The sequence below is a fragment of the Schistocerca cancellata genome, chromosome 9 (assembly GCF_023864275.1).
Source record: "Schistocerca cancellata isolate TAMUIC-IGC-003103 chromosome 9, iqSchCanc2.1, whole genome shotgun sequence".
Lineage (NCBI taxonomy): Eukaryota > Metazoa > Arthropoda > Insecta > Orthoptera > Acrididae > Schistocerca > Schistocerca cancellata.
This window is the reverse complement of record NC_064634.1, coordinates 518,770,480-518,789,705: the sequence shown is the minus strand read 5'-3', so window position 1 is coordinate 518,789,705 and position 19,226 is coordinate 518,770,480. Positions and strand designations below refer to the sequence as shown.

The 19,226-nt window shown below is 43.8% G+C and overlaps 1 pseudogene; it reads right to left on the bottom strand.

Moving 5' to 3' along the window:
* Positions 1-13,384: 13,384 nt before the first annotated feature.
* LOC126102561 (5S ribosomal RNA) lies at positions 13,385-13,502 on the bottom strand (annotated as a pseudogene).
* Between the last annotated feature and the right edge of the window lie 5,724 nt (positions 13,503-19,226).

Sequence of the window (19,226 nt, the reverse complement as noted above, 5' to 3'; positions counted from 1 at the left end):
CGTTGTATAGTAATCTTTCTTGTGTCTTTTTTAAGAAGCTTTCAGTCTTTTTGTGAACTTTTCGAGTTCTGTTTGTTAGCTTCTTTCCTCGCTGTGTATGATTTTTCTTAATTACGCTTAATGCCAACAAATAAACAATTTTATGTTACCAGCATACAAATTTTTATGGAGCACAAATACATCGGAGTGGGTTAACAGCTGCATTGGTGCTAATCTGCAGTGAAATCTTTATCATATTATGATTTTTGGAGGATTTTCGTTAATAGTTTCGAAGGTCATATTGTATGCGCAAAAGGTGACTCAGACATGTACCCTACGGTCACTGCCTTCTAAAAACACTTTAGTATTATAATATGCATTGCAGTGTTTGTAGTATTGAGAATTTGAAAGAGTGACTATGGCACATAGTAGGAAAGAAATTAAGGGAATAAGGAGAACATAATGGGAACACATATTGATGTAAAGTTTAAATCAATCACGTCATGTATGGAGTACTAAATTTGCCAGGTTACCCTCTGCTCAGGAAAGTGGCTCACACTGCAGCTCTATACTCAGTACTTCTTTTTATGTTAAGGATTTCTAAAAGGCGTTAATCGTAGCTATGTTGTTAGCTGATAGTTAATTATAACAAATCCTAACAATAACGACACGTTTTTCATGAAACTTTAAGATGCTTTTGTCTTAAAACAGCTTACATTCATAACAGGCGAAATTAACTAAATACGAAAACTAACCACCAATATGACATTTCCCGTCAGTTTATTGCAACAATTTGTACCAATATCTACTCGTTCTATAGACATTCAGTGTGCTGGTGATTAAAAACAGCATATATTCTTAGTGTGTAAGGTATAACATAAAACCCACCTAATATGCAATATGGCATCTCGCTTTCTGCTTGAGATGTAGGATCGCTCTTACTTCCTGTAAGTTCCACATACAGGGTGATTATAATTAAAGTTAAACTTTCAAACCGCTGTTGAAATGACAGCACTGGTAAGAATGACGTCAAACTGCAATGGAATACTATCGCAGAAGGAGGAAAACATATGTCTGAAGAAAAGTAAATAGTTACAAGATGTAGCAATAGATGGCGCCGTAAGCATCATAATTTTATAGTGGTCGACTACAAATGACAAATGAATCGTACAACAATGTCTAAGCTGTACGTTCAACGTTAAACAAACTGTGCTACTCAGTGTGCATGGGTGTAGAGGTGTGACACTATTAGTTATGTAAGCCCATCCACCGCGGCAAGGTCATATCACACCGGATGGGAAAAGTCACTTTCTAACTGTCCTGAGGCCAAAAACTGCATAAAAAGCATCACTCACATCGGCCAAAAACCACATTAAAACCATCAATCACTTTGGTTCTTAATTGTCCTGAGCCCAAAAACCGCATAAAAGGCATCCATCTAAATCAGATCGGACTATTAATTTCCATGTGACTGGTGCAAAATATGTTCATTATACTGTCCACCGTTTTCTGCAACAAGTTAAAATCGAGAGACAGCATGTTCCACAACTTTTCGAAGAGTTTCTGGGGTCACGTTCAGAATGTGTTGCGCAATGCGTACCCTTAATGCGGCTAAGTTCACAATTGGAACACTGAACACTACATGTTGCAGATAGCCCTACAGCCAGAATTAACTTCAAGTGATCGGGACGGCCAGGCTGTAGGGAAATGGTAGCTGATAATTCTAGCATTTCCGAAATGGCCCTTCAGCAGCTGCTCAACTGGATTTGCAATGTGCGGAGCTGCTCAATCTTGCATAAAAATGATCCAATCCCCACATCCACGCTGTTGGACTTGGTTACGCAAGAGACACTCACAGCGCTTACCAGTGACGGTACAGAGGTAACAGGACCGGAAGCACCTGTCTCCTCTAAAAAAATATGGTCCTATGATAAATTATGCCGTAAACACGCGCCACACAGTGACCTTTTCAGGATGAAGTGGTACTGGTTGATTTGCGTGTGGATTTTCCGTTGCCCACATTCGACAATTCTGTCTATTGACATATCCTGTCAGATGGAAGTGGGGCTCGTCTGTCCACAAAATCTTCCAAGGCAAATCATTGTCCACTTACATGCGAGCAAGAAATTCTCTTGCTGGCAGGTCAACAGGAAGCAACTTGTGCACATGGGTAATTTTGAATGGATAGCAAAAAAGGGTGTTTCGTAGGATTTTAGGCACCGTGCTCACGGGTGTGTCCAATGTTCGGGCAATTCTCCATGCACTACACGTTTGCACATCATCATTCGTCTCCTTCTGCATTTCTGTGGCCACTGCTTCCACTGACGTCGAATCAATTAGGTTCCTCCCTCTATCAGGTTGCACACAAAAAGATCATGTCTTTTCGAATTTCGAATCATATTCTCTAGACCACGGAAGTCATCGGACCAACGCCTTTTTTCAAACCCTTCAGTGTCCGGAAGGTCTGCAGAGTGACGTGTGCACAGCCATTATTCTTGTAATACAGCTCTACAAGCAGAGCGTGATCCTGCATTGAGACAGTCATGGAGAACGTCGCAGACGCGAAAGGAGGAAAAGCCGTGTACCCGGCGTGTTTATACTAACTTCAGTGGGTCGTCCGCAAACAGGTGTTTTCATTTACGTATTCTCACACACAGAGCGCCATCTGTTGATAAATTTTCACACTATTTGCTTCTTTTGCGAAAAGTTTCCCCCTTCTCCGATAATATTCCGTTGCAACTTGACGTTATTCTGGCCAGTGGTGTTATTTCTACAGCATTTTGAAAGTTTCACTTAAATTATAATCACCCTGTACATTATATGTTGCTGAAATATCAAAGGACTTACTTTGTGTTTTACGTGGCGAAATGGATTCTAACGTGAAATACCACCTAACTACTATCGACGTAAACCCATACAACCCGACAGCAGCGTCACCTGGCGAAGAATGACTGCTAGTCAGGCATATACGTGGTGCATGTACGAGTAGTAGCAGTGAGCACGCTGTCCATGTGTGGAATGGGGAAGGCGTGTGAACTATCTCTGTTTAACAGGGGACAGATTGTGATGGCCCAGAGGCTTGGCACGAGGATTTCGGAAACTGCACGACTTGTCAGGTATTCGAGGAGTGCTGTGGTGGATGTCTTCAACACGTGGCGAAATCAAGATGAAACCACGTCCAGACATCGTGGGGTTGGGCCGCTATCCTTCATTACAGATGTCGGACGTCGCAGACTGGGCAGACTGGTAAAACAGATCAGGTGGAAAACTGTGGCGAAACTAACATCAGACTTTAACAGAGCGCAAGCGTGTCAGAGCTCACAGTGCACCGAACACTCCTGACGTTGGGCTTCCTCTGCCGTCGACCGGTGCCCGTGCCGATGTTAACTCCACGGCATCGGCAAATACGAGTGGAATGGGCACATGACCATCGGCATTGGACCTTGGCACAGTGACAGAGTATTGCACGATCTGATGAATCCGTCGTCTTTCAGGGGAACAGCTTCTTAACATCTGTACTGTGGGATGGAGACAAGCTGGCGGCTGCTCCATCACACTCTGGGGAACACTCACGTGAGCATTCGTGGGTCGAATGGAGCTCGTGCAAAGCGCCATGACGGCCAAGAAGGGGGTATTTTACACTGGTTGCAGACCACATACACCCCTTCGTGACGATCATCATGTTTCCCAACGCTAGTGGTATTTTTCAACAAGATAATGTGCCACGTCACAAGGCCAGAAGTGTGATGCAGTGGTTTGAGGAACACAGTGGCAGGTTCCAATTGATGTGCTACCTTCTGTCCCCCCTACCTAAATGGCCAGATTTGAAACCGATTGAACTCATCTGGGGCGTGACTGGACAAGGCATCACTCCCCACTTCGCAATTTTCGGGAATCAGATGACTCGTGTGTACAGAGGTGTTGCAAACTCCCTCCAGCGACACATCACGGCCTAATTGCTTTCATGCCATGACGCTTCGCCATTGTTATCCGTGCCAAAGATGGACATACCGGATATCAGGTATGTGGTCATAACGTTGTGGCTGATCAGTAGACACTCACGCTCTCGGTAACATAAGAGAAATTGAAGAAACTTATTGCGTACGTTCCCATGGACATACTGGTTTCCTGCCTGGCCCCGGGCGTAGGCGAGCGTTGCCGATGTATGTCGCCAGGCAAGGTAACTTGTGTGGCGTCACAAGTTCGTCGCGGGGCCTCTGTTTCTCGTCTACCACGAACAGCAGGAAGTGACATCACAAAACTTGTAGACTGTCTCGTCAAAGTTAGCTAATCATTCCGATGATGGATTAAGCAGGTGTTGCAGTGCTGGTGACGGGACCCCCTCAGCGGCATATTATCGAAGTGAAGCACCAAAAGTCATTTAGACTGCCTTACTAGAATGGCGCTACATGAGGCCTTTCGCGAGCCGTCATCCGCTAGCAGTACTGACCGATAGCTGGTATTAAATTGTGATGTTCCTGTAGGAAAACACGTCCTCCAAAAGAATCAGCACGGATTCCGAAAAAAAATCAGTTCTGCGTCAGGCAGGCGCAGAACGAGCCAGAGGAGAAGGAGCTGTTTTGTGAGAGTCATTAACTAACCTCCACCCATGCCCACTCTAGAAAATCATTGCACTGGCCATTGATGTAAACAAATCTTCAGATTTATATCAAAATATATTACAACTCCGCCATTACCGGTCCCAATCCCGGGGCCCCGTCCAGTAGGTGACGGGGAAGGAGGAGGGAGAGGAGGAGCATCGTCGTTAAAAACCCCGGGCCCATCTGGTGCCGGATCGTAGTACCCTGTGAGGGACCCTGCCTAGAGCTGTAGGTGAAACCCGGGCAACGGTTTCGAAGGCGGGAGAGGAACTCTGCTTTAATTCCCAACGGAGGAGAGGATGGAAAGCCCTAGTGGACTGAACCACGAACAAAAACTCAAATTTCGGACGAACAATGCGATCTTATCTTGAATTCAATTCCTTACTTTGAATGTAATACAATTTCAATTGCAGCACGGGAAGTCCGCAAAATGAATGCACCACCCCAGGTGCTAATTCGAGAGAGAAATCCACCACTGTGTGACACAATGCTTTGGGACCAAGGGTTCTGGGGAGTCCCAAGAACTGCAATCAGAAGGTTCAATCGGAGCAACCTAGGATTCCTCCTAAAATAAAATTCAAAAAGAAATTCTTTCTAGGTACTTTCAATGTAAATTCTCTAATCAAGATTGGTAAACAGAAAGAACTAGAAATATATTTAGAGCAAAAATTCAAATTTTAGCAGTTCAAGAAGCAAGGATCCTAGAGAAAAATGTAGTAGGTACTGGTAACTACAGAATCTTCAAAGGCAAACCAGCAATCAGAATTATGAATCAGATGCCATTATTGGGTACAGCCTTCTATATTCATAAAATTATAATAGGAAATGTCACAGAATTTTAATAACATTCTGATAAAGTATTTTCCCTATCAGTTAAACACAAAAACGAGATACACACGCTTGTTAATTGCCAAGAACCAATAAATGAAGGCAATAGAAAAAATCCACAAAAACCACAGGAATTCTGGGAACTGTTAGAAACTGAAATATTTAATATTCCAAAGATGAGCACCATATTACCGTTAGGCGACTTCAACGCACAAATAGGCAGAGGAAAGAAATTTAGAAATGTAGTAGTAGACCACGTAGCTCAGAGGAGAACCAACTCAAATGGTATGAGGCTAATCAGCTCGTGTCAATGTTCTCACCTGAAACTAACGTCAACCTTCTTTAGAAAACTTCCAAGAAAAGTTAAAACGTGGATATCTCCCAACCCAATGTCAGGAGAATTTCAGTTAGATCATGTGGCTATTTCCTAAAAATGTACAATGGAAATTATGAATGTGAAAGTAGTAGAGAATGCTGGATTTGATTCTGATCATTACCTCTCTAAAATTTAAGTGAGAAAGTCAGAAAGTTTTATAATACAAACAGGGTTACTACAACGAAAGACTCAAATAAAAGCTATCAAGACGAAATTAAAGTGGCTAAACGTGGCAACTGGCGATAAATATCCAAAGCAATTAATAATGCTGCACAGAAAATACTTGGGTCAATGAAAGATAGAAGGAAAATATGGTGGAATGAAATATGTTAAGAAGCCATAGTAGAGAGGACTATAAAGTGGGGAAAAATGGGAATGCTCAAAGATAATTGAAGGTTACGAAAAATTAAAAAACAAGAAAAAGAAACAGCCATGTTAATTGGAAATATCATATGAGCCTTTTAAAAGAAGAAACTTTTGGAAATAGACGAAAATTTCGTAAAAAATAACATTCGTGATTTTTATCAAACTTTTACGAATCTGAATCAGGAGTTATATAATCTTGTTTTCAACATGTACGAGCAGGGTAAAATTCCTACAGACTTTGAGAAAAACATTATGATCCCCATTCCAAAGAAGGCAAATGCTACAAGATGTGAAAATTATAGAACGCTCAGCCTAGCTACTCACGCCTCTAAAATACTAACCTCAATTATCCTAAAACGCATGGAACAAAAAGTCGAAACTACACTCTCCGAAGACCAGTTTGGATTCCGGGAAGATAGAGGAACCAGAGAAGCAATATTTGCTCTAAAACTAATAATAGAGAAACGACTAGATAAGAACCTGACAACATACATAGCTTTCGTAGATGTAGAGAAAGCCTTTGATAATGTTAAGTGGGATAATATGTTTGAGGTACTCAAAAAAGTAGGAATGGACTATAAAGATAGAAAAATTATATGGAACCTGCACAAAAACGAGACAGCAGTTATCCGTGGACGGACAAAACAGGAAGAGGTGCACATTCGGAAACGTGTCTAACAAGGTTGCACACTATCCCCTGTTATCTTTAACCTATACATTGAAGAGGCGCTGAAAAAAGTAAGGGAAAATTCATAGACAGGTGTAGTAATTCATGGCCAACGAATAGATATGATAAGATATGCCGATGATATAGCTGTCCTAGCTGAAAGTGAAGAAGATCTTGTAGTCCTACTGAATAGAATGGATAAAGTTATGGGGGAAGAATATAATATGAGAATTAGTAAAGCAAAAACAAAAGTAATGGCATGCGACAAAAAAGATAAAGAGTAAGTCCAAGTTCACGTAGGCAATGAACTGCTTGAACAAGATGATAAATTTAATTATCTGGGCAGTAATACTACCAGGGATGGAAGGAGCAAGGCAGAAGTGAGAAGTAGAATTGCTCAAGCAAAGGCTGCTTTTAACAAGAAGAAAAACATCTTAACATCTTAGAGCATCAGCCTTGAAATCAGGCAAAGGTTTTTGAAATCATACGTGTGCAGTGTGGCATGCTATGGGTGTGAAACATGGACTCTCGGGACAGAGGAAGACCAGAAGTTAAATTCTTTTGAAATGTGGTACTACAGACGCATTCTCAAAATAAAATGTATCGACAAGGTCACAAACGAAGTGGTTCTGGAAAGAGCAGGTGAGAAGAGAAGATTCTGGAGTTTCACTGTTAAAAGAAGAGTGCAATTTACAGGCCATCTATTAAGACATAAAGGACTCCTGAACACAATCATAGAGGGATATGTCGAGGGAAAAAGACCAAGAGGAAGACCACGACTGAGGCACATGGATAAAATCGTGAAAGATGTGGGTTGTAACACCTATAAAGAAACGAAGAGAAAAGCTGAAAGACGCACAGAATGGAGACAAGCTGCCATTGTAGCTGTTGCAAACCATTCCTTGGATTGACCACTACAGAGAGAGTTTAAGAACAAACTAAAGGAGTCAACTCCAAATGTCTGTTTCAAAAATGTAAACGACAAAACTGGGTTAATCAATACTATAAACTGTGAAATGCTAGCAAGATATTTTCATCAGCTTCTGAACTGTCCTGATCCAAGTCATAAATTGGAAATCTCAGATATTAATGAACATTTGGAAGAAGATTTATCACCATATAAGGAATTCAAGAAGTAATTAAGACCATCGAAAATAACAAAGCTCGTGTAGAAGATTCTATTGCAGCCGAACTTTTAATGTGTTCCTTGATCAATATAGCAAAGGAGCTAAATTTACTCTTTGAAGAAATGTGGAAAACAGAAAAAATGCCAGAGGAATGGAAAGTCACCTCGATAAACCCACTCCACAAAATAGGCGATAAACAGGATGTAAACAACCGCAGAGGAATCTCCTTACTGCCAGCAGTGTCTCAAGTAGTTCCCAAGATTTTATTAATCAGAATAGAAACAACACTAGACAGTCATCTATGTGAATATCATGGTGCTTTTAGGAAAGTAAGGTCATGCTGAGAACAAATATTCAATCTCAAGTAACTAATTCGCTACAGATTACTTAACTCAAAGGATATTGTTGTTACGTTTGTGGGCTTCTGAAAGGTTTTGATTCTGTTGGCAGAGAAACTATAGATAGAATAATTCGAGAATTCGGAATGAAGCCTAAACTGGCAAACCTAATCCGTGAAACACTTACAGATATACTGTGAAACAAAAATTATGGGAGAAATTTCACAGCCTTTCAAAAGAAAAACAGTCGTACGACAAGGTGACGGCCTATCCCCAATTCTTTTTAATAGTGTGTTAGACAAAATAGCAAGAATTTGGAACGCAAAACTTATTAACTCAACATCTTACCTATAAGGTTAGGAAGAGGAAGTAAAAGATTGAAATCTACTGTCTGGAATTTGCAGATGATTTTGCTACACTTTCCGAAAATGTGGCATTTTCTATAAAACAATTAAATCTTCGGGAAGAAATAGCTAGCAGAACTGGCTTAAGAATTTCTGCAGAAGAAACAAAATTTGTAACAAACTTTAAGGCTGTTCCAGAATTTCTGAAAACAGATATTGGTGAAATATCTATTGGAGGTAGTCCAAGAAAATGCTTTTGGAAAGATCTGCAATAGAGGAAACATTGCATAAAATGGGGAGAGCATATGGTATCACCAACGACCTCTACAATAAAAAGTGCCTATACAAAAGTAAGACACTACAACACAGTAGTGAATATAGAATGCCTATATGCAAGCGAATGCCTGGCATTAAACTATAATTTAGATAAATTAGAAGTAATATTAAAATATTAGGACCACAAAACACATCTGTAGGTTGGAAATTACGATATAACGCTGAAATGTACCAAAATATGGAATATATTTTAAACGTAATGAGAAGAAAATACATGTGTTTGGACATCTATTTCGAATGCAAGACAGTAGATGAACTAATATAATAGGTCAACGAAGTAAAATAGAAAGTACAAACAACAGTGAACCCTTTCGGGAAAATGTATTGAAAAAGGGAGGATTCCAAGGCAGGGTAGCTAAAAAGACTGGTTCAAAATGGGCTGAAGACAGAAAGAAGAAACATAGTGAACAAATGAAGGCATATTGGAAAAAAACAAAAGAATAAAGAACGAAGACGTGAAATTGGAACATGGTCCTCAGATGACTTTATATATATATACAGGGTGATTCAAAAAGAATACCACAACTTTAAAAATGTGTATTTAATGAAAGAAACATAATATAACCTTCTGTTATACATCATTACAAAGATTATTTAAAAAGGTTTTTTTTCACTCAAAAACAAGTTCAGAGATGTTCAATATGGCCCCCTCCAGACACTCGAGCAAAATCAACCCGATACTCCAACTCGTTCCACACTCTCTGTAGCATATCAGGCATAACAGTTTGGATAGCTGCTGTTATTTCTCGTTTCAAATCATCAGTGGTGGCTGGGAGAGGTGGCTGAAACACCATATCGTTAACATACCCCCATAAGAAAAAATCGCAGGGGGTAAGATCAGGGCTTCTTGGAGGCCAGTGATGAAGTGCTCTGTCACGGGCTGCCTGGCGGGCGATCCATCGCACAAACACCCATTCTCTGTAAACTGTTTATACCAACGTTTAATACACCACCTATCAGGAGGTTTAACACCATACTTCGTTCTAAATGCACGCTGAAGAACTGTCGTCGATTCACTTCTGCCGTACTCAATAACACAAAAAGCTTTCTGTTGAGCGGTCGCCATCTTAGCATCAACTGACGCTGACGCCTAGTCAACAGCGCGTCAAGCGAACAAATGTACAACTAAATGAAACTTTATAGCTCCCTTAATTCGCCGACAGATAGTGCTTAGCTCTGCCTTTTGTCGTTGCAGAGTTATAAATTCCTAAAGTTGTGGTATTCTTTTTGAATCACCCTGTATATTGCTAGTGCCATTAAAGTCACATAGCGAAAATAGCGGGCTCAAGATGTGCACGGTTCGGACAATAATGTGGAAACTTTTTCGCATTTCTAACTTCCCCCCACCCCTCAACCTCCTCTCAGTTAAAGAGAATGAGAAATTGAGAAATTGTGGTAATTTGTTATCTATATAGATCTCTCCCCCAATGAACCACACTAATAAACTGTGCGCAGTGAAGTAAATGAACGGTAATTTTCGGTCCAGAAATAGATAAATAGGTTTTGGTATTACGTAGTTTCCCTGCTCATGAAAACGATGACTAGTTATGAAATAAAACTCAAAGTTATAATAAATTCCTGAGTTTCCTAGTACAAGCTGATTTCGTTAAAGATATTATCAAGTAATTCAGTAAATGTTAATCTAAACGCAATGACAATAATGATACACACAAAACATGATAAAAACTGAAGTGGCTTATGGGTGAGGAAGTTCGCGAAGGGAAGCACGTGATGCTAGATTCAGATCTGTAACACATAAAATTTGAACTGACGCCAATCCGCAACTCGGCAGCAGCGATCGCAGTCATGGTTCAAGTGTAAACTGTTGTACAATTGCGCCTGCCCCAGTGGCCAGGTGAAATGTAACTGTGGAATGACAGACTTATTAATTTCGTCGGGTGGTGCCCGTAATCTGACCACCGCTGGTGGGTGTGAGAGCAGTGGCGGCGGAAGGCGGCGATGGCCCGGCAGGCGCGGCTGTGTGCGCCGCTGGTGCATCGCCTTCGGACGAGGTCCGACCCAGCAGTCTGCTGGCCAAGTCTCTGTCTGGAGCCTCGTGACCGCAGCGTGTCCCACCTGCGTATGGAACCCGAAGTGTTTCTACCGGGTGTAAGACGCGAAGTGACTCTGCTGCAAACAGAGGCCGCAGTGCCCCTCTGCAAGCAGAGCCTAAAGTCGCTGTACTCGGAACAAAAGCGCAGAGTGTGTCAGATCTGCGGGCGTTTCCCGCGTCTCAGGCAGTAACCGTCAATAAGAAGAGTTACAGTTTTGTTCTACCAATGAAAAAATTATGCAGATGCCTCTGTACTCGCACCACAGTAAGAAAAATGCACTCGTTTCAATCAAGTGCTCTGAAAAACGTCTACCAGTGACTCACGTCTTCAGACTTTACGTCACGACACTCTAGCCAATCTATATACATTATATTTGGCGCCTTTTGCGTGCAATTTTTTTAGCGTGGGAACAAAACAAGAGAAGAAAAAGAAAAAAGGCAAAAACGTCCAAACTACCAAAGCATGTGACCGTCATTACCAGGGACTGCCCCTGTCTATCAGAAAGCTTCCGAGGTCAGAATGTGCCCTACAACTTTTTGTCTTAACAATATCTCAAAAGCTGACTTTATTTATCAAATCCTCTTTCCACCAGGAAGACTTTTCGCAGACGTTCTTAGAAAAAAAAAAGTTGCAGAATGCCACTGTGTGACAAAATCCCTCCCACCAAAGGCCGACGCAAACCATGGGCGTGGGGTGGGGTGGAGGGGGGGTGTCCGGAACGGTTCTTCTGTTGAACTGCCCTGCTGCTTTGCGGCTGTCACAGCCAGCAGAGATCATCTTAGCCCATACCAAGCACATGAAATGGAATAGCAACAAGTGCTAGGTGGAGGCAAAAGAAATAAATAGCCTACCTTTACACATTTGCAACTGAAAATAACCGTGCCTTCCCGCAGTCTCCCGGATTTCGACTGGATTCAACATGACATTCAACAGACTTAGGTTATCAAACTAACTCCAGTTTCCATATAGAAATGTAGCCGATTTCCATAAAAACATATCGCTGGAATGAATAGCGATACGTTTTCAAAACTGCGAGATATGCATGCTTGGACGTAAATGCAGAAACTGTACCAGCCAGGCTTACAGGTGACGCTGTTGTGTCTGATCGCGAGCTGCACCTGCGCACTGCCCTCATTACGTTGTAAGTGTGAGTCGTGGTAGCTGCGTTCTGCGTGGTTGTGGATCCCTTGTGTCGGAGCTGTGTTAACTCGAGCTACTTGCTGCTGCTCGTGTGGTGGGTGCTTCCATAACCGAGTTAGCCGAAGTGTTTCAAGAGGCACCCTATCGAAGATTTGTAATCCATACGGGGAAAGCAGAAAAATGTCACCCGCTAAGTCACAAGGCGGACGAAAGTGTGTGTTGAGTGATCGTGGCAGACGATCGTCGAACAGGACTGGGACGAAGACTAAGACGACGACTACTGTGAAACTTACTGCAGCACAGGATGTTGCACTCGCGAACAGTTTCAGCACCAAAACACACGAACGTTGCTCCATAAGCAGGGAACTACAGGGCCTGCTATATTTCTAAAACCGCACATCAGTGATGCAAATGTTTGTCAGAACGAAACGTCTCACTGAAGCGACGAAACCTGGACTTTGAAGCCATGGAAAACAGTCATCTAGTCGGATGAGTCTTTTTCACAATGTTTCCAACTTCTGGCCGAGTCTACGTCCGGCGTACTCCCTATGAAACCCACAAAGCAGACTGCTTGCTGCCAAAAATATGGCGGGAATTTGGTGATGCTTTGGTGCTTTGGGCTGCATTATCTTGGTATTCCACGAGCCACACGGTTATTCTGCAAGGTGGCATTACTGCCAAGGATGATGTGACCATTTTGGCTGATCAGGCCAATTCCGTGGTAAAATATTTATTCCGTAATAGAGCTGCTGTCTTCCAAGAAGACAGGGCCCTATACACACAGGTCGTGTCTTCAAAGACTGGTTTTGGGAGCACCAGCGTGAACTGCCGCATCTCCCCTGCCCCACCACAGTAACTCACCCTTTGTCGTGTACTTTGGAGAGAAGCCTACGTGACCGCTGTCCACCTCAGTCAACTTGCCAATATTTTGCAGGACATGGAAACTGTTCTGAATGAGAAAGGTTTTCCTACACCGTAGTTTATAAATGATATATATGTTTCATTGCCTTTATTTTATGGATTCAAAAGAAAGCAAAATAAATTATGTATCTCATTGGTCAATTCATAACAAACATAAGGACATCCTCGGTGGAGGATACGGATAGGAGGGGCGTGGGGTCAGCACACCGCTCACCCGGTCGTAAGATAGTATTCCTGACCGAAGCCGCTACTATTCGGTCGAGTAGCTCCTCAATTGGCATCACGAGGCTGAGTGTACCCCGAAAAATGGCAACAGCGCATTGCGGCCCGGATGGTCACCCATCTAAGTGCCGACCACGCCCGACAGCGCTTAACTTCGATGATCTCACGGGAACCGGTGTATCCACTGCGGCAAGGCCGTTGCCCTAACAGGTTGTTAAGAGTGTAGTTTTGCTGCTTAGTAACAAAGGAAATATTGATATTTTACACTATTGGCCATTAAAATTGCTACACCACGAATCTGACGTGCTACAGACGGGAAATTTAACCGACAGGAAGAAAAGGCTGTGATATGCAAATGATTAGCTTTTCAGAGCATTCACACAAGGCTGGCGCCGGTGGCGACACCTACAACGTGCTGACATGAGGAAAGTTTCCAACTGATTTCTCACACACAACCAGCAGTTGACCGTCGTTGCCTGGTGAAACATTGTTGTGATGCCTCGTGTAAGGACGAGAAATGCGTGCCATCACGTTTCCGACTTTGATAAAGGTCGGATTGTAGACTATCGCGATTGCGGTTTATCGTATTGCGACATTGCTGCTCGCGTTGGTCGAGATCCAATGACTGTTAGCAGAATATGGAATCGGTGGGTTCAGGAGGGTAATACGCAACGCCGTGCTGGATCCCAACGGCCTCGTATCACTAGCAGTCGAGACGACAGGCATCTTACCCGCACGGCTGTAACGCATCGTGCAGCCACGTCTCGATCACTGAGTCAAGAGATGGGGACGGTTGTAAGACAACAACCATCTGCACGAACAGTTCCACGACGTTTGCAGCAGCACGGACTATCAGCTCGGTGACCATGGCTGCGGTTACCTTTGACGCTTCATCACAGACAGGAGCGCCTGCGATGGCGTACTCAACGACGAACCTGGGTGCACGAATGGCAAAACGTCATTTTTTTTTCAGATGAATCCAGGTTCTCTTTACAGCATCATGATAGTCGCATCCGTGTTTGGCGACATCGCGGTGACCGCACATTGGAAGCGTGTATTTGTCATCGCCATACTGGCGTATGACCCGGCGTGATGGTATGGGGTGCCGTTGGTTACACGTCTCGGTCACCACTTGTTCGCATTGACGGCACTTTGAACAGTGGACGTTACATTTCAGATGTGTTACGACCCGCGGCTCTACCCTTCACTCGATCCCTACGAAACACTACATTTCAGCAGGATAATGCACGACCGCATGTTGCAGGTCCTATACGGGTATTTCTGGATTCAGAAAATTTTCGACTGCTGCCCTGGCCAGCACATTCTCCAGATCTCTCACTAATTGAAAACGTCTGGTCAATGGTGGCCGAGCAACTGGCTCGTCACAATACGCCAGTCACTACTCTTGATGAACTGTGGTATCGTGTTGTAGCTGCATGGGCAGCTGTACCTGTACACGTCATCCAAGCTCTGTTTGACTCAATGCCCAAGCGTATCAAGGCCGTTATTACGGCCAGAGGTGGTTGTTCTGGGCACTGATTTCTCAGGATCTATGCACCCAAATTGCGTGAAAATGTAATTAAAAAATGTTCATATGTGTGTGAAATCATAAGTCATAAGTCCCTAAGCTTACACGCTACTTAACCTAAATCATCCTAAGGACAAACACACACACCGATGCCCGAGGGAGGACTCGAACCTCCGCCGGGACCAGCCGCACAGTCCATGACTGCAGCGCCTTTGATCGCTCGCCTAATCCCGCGCGGCAAAAATGTAATCACATGTCAGTTACAGTATAATATATTTGTCCAATTTATACCCGTTTAACATCTGCATTTCTTCTTGGTGTAGCAATTTTAATGGCCGGTAGTGTAAGAAGGCTTAATTTTAATTGACACTGGTGAATTCGACAGTGAGCTAAATGTAGTTGTCGCTTACCTCAGAGTCAGAGGGGTAAGTAACACATCGACTGTGGGATTAGAGGGTGCGAGAGGGGTAAGTTTTTTATTGTTTGTCTCCCACTACATGTAATTATCGGCCGTGCGCGACACTTACCGATCAACTACTACGGTGTAAATTTTGACACACGAATAACATGATTTCGTGAATGCTTGTTATAGGCGCGGTCGGCTCCAGATGCGGAACATACAGGGAGACAAGTATAGAACTATATGAAAAATACGTAAATTAATTACAAACTACGGCGTACACACACTTTATTCAACATGGAAATGACACTATATACATTCGGATTTAGGTGATGAAGTGTTCGATACGCCTGCCATCATTGGCGATGATGTTGCGCAGACGAATAGCGAAATTCTGCACGACCCGTCGAAGTGTCGGGACATCGATGCTAACGATGACCTCCTGAATGGTTTTAAGGCTGCTGCTGCACACCATATCTTTAATATATTTCAGTAACAAGTAGCGACCTATAGTTTTATTTACTATGTCCGTTCAGTCTAAACTCTTAAATTTATTGCGTATTTGTGTTTCTAGTAGTCAGATTTTCGCGTTTCAATTACTGTGGAGCTATTTTTTGCGACAGGCGTTTGCTTTCGTCTGAGCAATCAGTTTCAGTTGCAGAACTCGTTACTGGGGCAGCGGCTGCCGTCTAACCAGCAGCACTTCGGAGCACAGCGTTTAGTTTGTGAGTTCCGCGTTTTAATCACAATTTGTTCTGCCTGACGGCGGGTCCACGTCCGTAGTGTGGACGAGCTGGGGCGGCAGGGGCGAGGGCACCTCGTCCCTCCGCTCCTTCCGGAGTGCCCCCCCCCCCCCCCCCGCCAACAGCGGGCCGCAGCCGTCGCGTGGCGTCCTGAATCTGGGGGGGGGGGGGGGAGAGTCGCAGAACCACGGGGCGAACGACGCGCACGAATTTGGTTCTGGTGGTGGCTGTGCAAACTACCGGAACCTGCAATCGAGTACACAAAAGAGCCGATGCGTTCCTGGATCGAGTCTCTTTGTCAGCGCTCACGGTTGCCATAAATCCTGAAAAGAACAAGATTGTGCGGCGCAGAGCGACACTAGCGAAACATCTGCGGCGCCGGATGTTGCGATGGGTGTAGGAAGTGTAACAGCGGCCGATGGCGGAGGCCGTACAGACGTTCCGCCGGTGATGGTGTGTATCGTGGGCGGGAGCGATAGGAGGCGAGAAAGAGTTGCAGCGCCTTTTCCCGTGTGTTGGTGGTGCGAAGCTTGGCCATCTGTCGTTTAAAAGTGCGTACGAAGTGTTCCGTTTGGACTGGTGGCGAAACGGAGCACTTGTTAGATGACGAATGCCACTTTGTTCACAAAATTGTTGAAAATCTCGTGAAGTGAACTGTGGTCCGCTGTCTGACACGAGTACTGGCAAACCTTCTATGCAAAATATGGAGGACCACGCTTGAATAGTGCTACGTGACGTGGTAGAGATCATTGGTACCGCATATCGAAACTTGCAAAAGAGTCTCCTACCAGTGTTCCAAAATGGGCTTGCAAAGTCAATGTGTACTCGCTGCCTTAGCGATTGAGTCTTAGGCTAAGCTGCGAATGTGTGTGGCGGAGCAGATTGGTTTTCCGTGCATGCGCTACACTGTGACGTCATATGTTCAATATGCTCTGCCAAGTACAGTGTCGTCGCGCTAACGGTTTAGCGCGAACAATTCTCCAGTGTCCTTGATGGATCCTTTTGCAACTCTTTGGGAATAACCACACGCGACTGTCCACTGTCATTCTGAACTGGAGTCACACCCCGTTGAATTGAAACGCTATGCCGACGTGCAAAATATCGGCGCACATCCGAGTTCTGGATACTGTTGAATAACGAGGCCAAGACGTGCGAATGTAATGCACAAAATCTTGAGATCTCGGTCTGCTTCCGTGGCCTGAGCAGATTTTCAGCATCGCAATTGGAAAGGTCCCAGCAACTCCGAGTCCTGGACACCGATTTGGCGATAAGATGCGGCAGATGCATCAAAATCAAAGTCTGGGCCAATCGGAAGGCGAGATAGGGCGTCTGCACTGCTATGCTTTGCAATAGGGCTGCACACAATTTGATACTGACACTGCGAAAACAACGAAGCCCAGCGTTGCAATGTTTGAGCAGTGCGTGTAGGAACCGCCTTTGACGGATGAAACAAGGACTGTAAAGGCTTGTGATCTGTCACTAAAAAGGACTTGCCACCATACAAATAGTGATGGAATTTTGTCACACCATACACTATAGCGAGAGCTTCTTTTTTAATTCGTGGATAATTGCACTGAGTTTGAGTTAACAACTCTGAGGCAAAAGCAATTTTGTGCGAAAGCAGAGCGCCGATTCCGTAGGGAAAAGTGTCGACTTACAAAACTACCGGCTTGGTAGGATGAAAATGCACTAAACATCTGTCTGTAAGCAAGCATTTTTGAGTTTCTGTAATGCGTCTTGCCACTCTTTAGTCCACACAATCCCATGCAAGCGATGGAATGGAGTCGCGATCTGAGTGGCATTCTGTATGTACCGTATGTCACCTTGCCTGGTCCTGACTGCGGATCAGTCACATTGCACGGGACAGGCAGGTCATGGATTGCAAGCAAATGAGATTGGAGGGGGTGCACACCCTGTTTATCACATGACCTAAGTTCTGTAGTTCAATTTGAAAAAAAAGTCAACACTTTTCGAGACGACACTCTAAAAAGAGTACGTAAATTGCCAATATGTTCCTCTGGTGTACAACCTGAGACGACAATATCGTCGAGTAGTTTGAACAAAATGACACTTTTGCAGTCAGCTGTTCCAAGCAACGTTGAAAAATGGCGGGTGCGGAAGAACTGCCGAAGATGAAACGCAGATGCTTGAACAGTCCTAAGTGTGTATTTACCACAAACACTTTCCGTGATTCTTCATCCGATGGAGTTTGCAAGTAGGCATCACGCAAATCTGTCTTAGAAAAGTAACGTCCTGCACAAAGCCTGTAGCTGAGTTCCTCAGGGCGAGGTAACGGATGAGTGTGAACTGTTGTCTGTGGGTTGACTGCGACCGGAAGACTTAGGCAACAAAATAAGAGGACTTGCCCATTGACTAGTTTCAATGGGAGCAATTACACCATTATCTTGCAGTTCTTTTAATTCACTGGCTACTTTCTCTCTTAAAGCAATCGCAACTGGGTAGGCCCGGAAAAAGTTAGTCTGCAAGTTGCAAATTTGATTAGTTCTACAGCTCCCCTCCTGGAGTACATGCGAGATGACAGCAAAAAATTAGCAAATAGAAACACCTGACACGATTACCTCACGCAAGATAAAGCACGAGACAGGCAAGCAAAATCTTCAGCCAACTTGATTATCTTCGATCGCCACTGTAGTTGTACCGCGAGGAAGCAAGGGAGACGATGTTGTCAGGGGTGGCCGGTATCGTATTTCTACAACACAAATGCACACATGAATTAATACAGTTCTTTATTTACATGAAGCCGCTACTTAACTTGAATAGAGTCCACGTTCAAGCTCATCAGTAATGGTGCCCTTGCAGATAGTATGGGTAATCTTGCTATAGTCACAAATCTCGTCGCTATGTGCTGTCGTATCCTGAGTGAGTAAGTGAGGCCCTCCGATCAGCGGCGGCTGTCTAAATACTTGATATGGAGAGGGCGTTGGCGGTCAGTTGCTTGTGGGTTTGTCTCCGGCCTCTCTCGTGATAGGCGCGCTCGATCCAGCACCTGCCAATCGATCTTCGCTGTATCTTTGCCGACCAGTGTGCTGGTGACAGCTTACGCCAGTACAAGCTGAAGATACGTTTAGCTGAATTTTCATGCAAAGGATCTGATGGTGTTCAGAAAGGATAGATTAAATGGAGATGGTGGTAGCGTCTTCATTACTGTTAGAAATAATTTACCTTATAGCGAAATTGGTGTAGATGGTTCATGTTAGTGTGGGTATGGGAAATACTTGACAATCGCAGTAAATTA